The 3,225-nt window shown below is 34.2% G+C and overlaps 1 long non-coding RNA gene across 2 annotated transcripts; it reads left to right on the top strand.

Moving 5' to 3' along the window:
• The first annotated feature begins 1,107 nt into the window (after nucleotides 1-1,107).
• LOC107030701 lies at nucleotides 1,108-2,971 on the top strand. 2 transcript variants are annotated; one of them, XR_001458126.2, is made up of 4 exons: nucleotides 1,108-1,305; nucleotides 2,281-2,358; nucleotides 2,463-2,530; nucleotides 2,779-2,971. It is a non-coding gene; the product is annotated as an uncharacterized LOC107030701 (long non-coding RNA). The 2 variants fall into 2 exon arrangements; XR_003576006.1 differs by having other exon boundaries at nucleotides 2,621-2,971.
• Nucleotides 2,972-3,225: the final 254 nt, after the last annotated feature.

The raw sequence follows: 3,225 nt of genomic DNA, 5'->3' as shown, positions 1-3,225 counted from the left end.
GCCACGTAGTACTTGGTTGATAATTGCATTAATTTTTTGTAACTACATACTATAACTATAACTATAACTATATTTTAATTCAAATAAGTTGGGGCCGGTGATATGAAATAGTAATGACTATTTTGAGATATTGCCAAAAAACAATTTATGATAATAACAATTTTAGGGTCATTTTTAGCATATACTTGATATGCCATACAATAATAAAAAAGAGATTGATTTAGGTTCATAAAAAAGGAGTCCAAGATCGTCCATTTGAATTTAATTAATTATGACCGTGTATGGACGTGATGTTCCACTTTACTTGGGAGTGTTGTTTTTTTTCTGATTTATTTTTTTACTTCTAATGTTGTTTTCTAGGACTTCTTAGAATTTATAATTTTTCATTATATCTTACCAACTATTTCGAGAGAGATTTTCTTAGGCTTCTTACTAATACTTAAAATTTATCTGACTCATAATATTTGTATAAAGATTTTTTTTTAAAAAAATATAGCACTTTAAGATTTCAGAGAAATGCTTTGCCTTAAGATAACATATTTTTGCCAATTATGTACCGAAAATACAAATATTACCTAATGATAATATGTAAACCTAATAGAATAGTTCAATGTGGAGGCCTCCAAAATTGAAATTCCTTCTTTTACAATGTGGAGGCCTCCAAAATCGACGAAGAGATTTTTTCATTGGCCAAATTTAACAAGTATATAATATAAAGTTAACTAAATTTTCAGTCTTTTAAAATGGGGAGACCTCCAAAACTGACGGAGAGATTTTCTCATTGGTCAATATTCACATACAAAAGACAATATACTAAGATGCAACACCTAAATAATAACAACACAAATAGCACAATTATAATAACTAAATAATAACAACCTAGGTACTGTCAAATAAACAAATTCTCAAAAAAAAAAAAAAGACACTATGCAATCAATCAGTGGAGAGCCTTCTTGATAAAATAAGATCAACAATCAAATATATATAAAGAAAAACCTCAACCCGATGACGTGGCAACACCACAACCCAGCATTCACTTTATTTTTTTAAATTTCACAAATACCCCTTTCCCTATATTCAAACGTTGCCTAACCATCCACCGTAGCTTTTCCCTGCCACCCCTTGGTCATTTTAAATAACTCCTACATAAAACCTTCCTCCCCCATATGCTATAACCATCCCATCCTCCGCCTTACCTACCATTCCCTTTGTGAATTCTTTCAAACAATAGGTTTCACCTCCACTGCCTTCACAAACATGGAAGAGTGCTTTGCAACATCGCACAATTTTCACTGTTTCAGCTAGGTTCGCTTCTCTTAACAACATAATTTTCCAATCACTTCTGTATATTCTCCATTGTTCTCATCTCCATGCTTTCTCACACACAGGCATAACTTTTATTATTTATCATGATTCATTCATAATTATTTGCACGCATTATTTATACTAAATTCTCTTTTAATTCACTAACTTACATATTCCATTTGATTTGTATGCACCCATGTTGTTACGATGTAAATCACCAATCCCCTTTCAAAATTTTATCTTGGGATTATCCTATGCCGTTAATGTTAATGCACAAGCGGATTTCCATATATCTTATGCACAATTCGTATTACCCAATGTCTTTACTATTAATACAAAAAGTGATTTCCATACATCTTCAATACAATTCATATCGTAAGTCCATAATTAATAGTGATCTCACTTTTGATGCCCTGACACGTATATATTCCTTACTTTCTAGCCCATCTTTACTGCCAATACATAAATAACCCAGGCCTTTTTTTAAAAAAAAAAATCACTTTGAATTGACTGTGGCCAGAATTGTAATGTACACCCTGATTACATAATGTCTTCTATCATTTCACATCTACTTCCTTTGCAGCAACATATTACATGTGGTATTTGAATATGGGAGACTGTTACTGTACAAACACATTTGTTTATATCTTCTATACAACGTATATCTTATTTTATTCATCTGTATCGTCAGTAATCCTACTTTGGATAAAAAAGACCTTTCTCCTACTTTTGATACGCCACTACTTGAATAAATCATCTCTCAAACCAGGTGATCCCCTCTCACGATACATTCTGCCATTTACTCACTCCTTTCAACATTTTTTCATTGTGTCGTTCTCACACCCTTTCCCTGCTTTGAATGCTACAATCTATAGTCACCCCTACATGTTGTAACAACGGGGCCTCTTCTTGCGGTTCACAGTCTCACTTTTTGTTATACTAATCTAATGCTTTACTATTCATACTGACTACCAGGAGTCCTACTACCGACACACACCAAATCCCTCCAGTTGTTGCCACAGCAAAACGTAATCCGATCCCCGCTTAATCCAGGTAATAATTTGTTAATATACATCTATGTATTTAAATCTTTCACCATTTATTCGCTCCGGCACCCTTAAGTCATTCATTGCTTGCAACAATGTCAAACCACGCAGAACTATATCGAATGAAGAAATACCCCCATCAACCCCTTCCAACTTTAACCATCATACTGTATTTCCAGGTACTTTGCACATTATAACTTCTACTTCATTATTGTTTGCCCGAGATAACAATTTGCTTTTCCCTTTCTTCAAAAATTGAACAACCACAGGCACCCACTCAATGGGCATACAACCAGCCTCTAAACTATGAATCAACTACCTGTGATGCGAATACGCCCATCTTAGTATTTCCAGATACTTTGCACATTATAACTTCTACTTCATTATTGTTTTCCCAAGATAACATTTTGCTTTTCCCTTTCTTCAGAAATTGAACTACACAGGCACCCACTCAATGGGCATACAATCAGCCCTCTAAACTATGAATCACTGCCTGCGGTGCCAACAAGCCCATCTAAGGGTGTTATCTCATACCAAAAGCATGTAAACACCAACATGAAATTGACAAATGGAGCCACTGGCTTATGTTCTGATACATTCGTAACTCATGTTTACACCTTCCCTTTATCGTCCTAGTATTTCCAGTTACTTTGTATTACTATTGACATTATTGTTGCAAATTTAGTTATTTTATAATAAATTCCTCCTATTCTAATTGTATTGCATTACTTCTGCCCCTTTAATGGCATGAGTTCAGCACAAACAATCGACATCATTGCCATTTCCCATGCTATCTACACCCCAACGCTTCAGTACATCTTTTGTCCCTTCATTAACATTAATTGCGCGGAACACACTGGCCCAAGATATCTCA

The sequence above is a fragment of the Solanum pennellii genome, chromosome 1 (assembly GCF_001406875.1).
Source record: "Solanum pennellii chromosome 1, SPENNV200".
NCBI classification, from domain to species: domain Eukaryota; kingdom Viridiplantae; phylum Streptophyta; class Magnoliopsida; order Solanales; family Solanaceae; genus Solanum; species Solanum pennellii.
The sequence above is the reverse complement of the archived record's forward strand: the minus strand, read 5'-3'. Positions and strand labels throughout refer to the sequence as shown.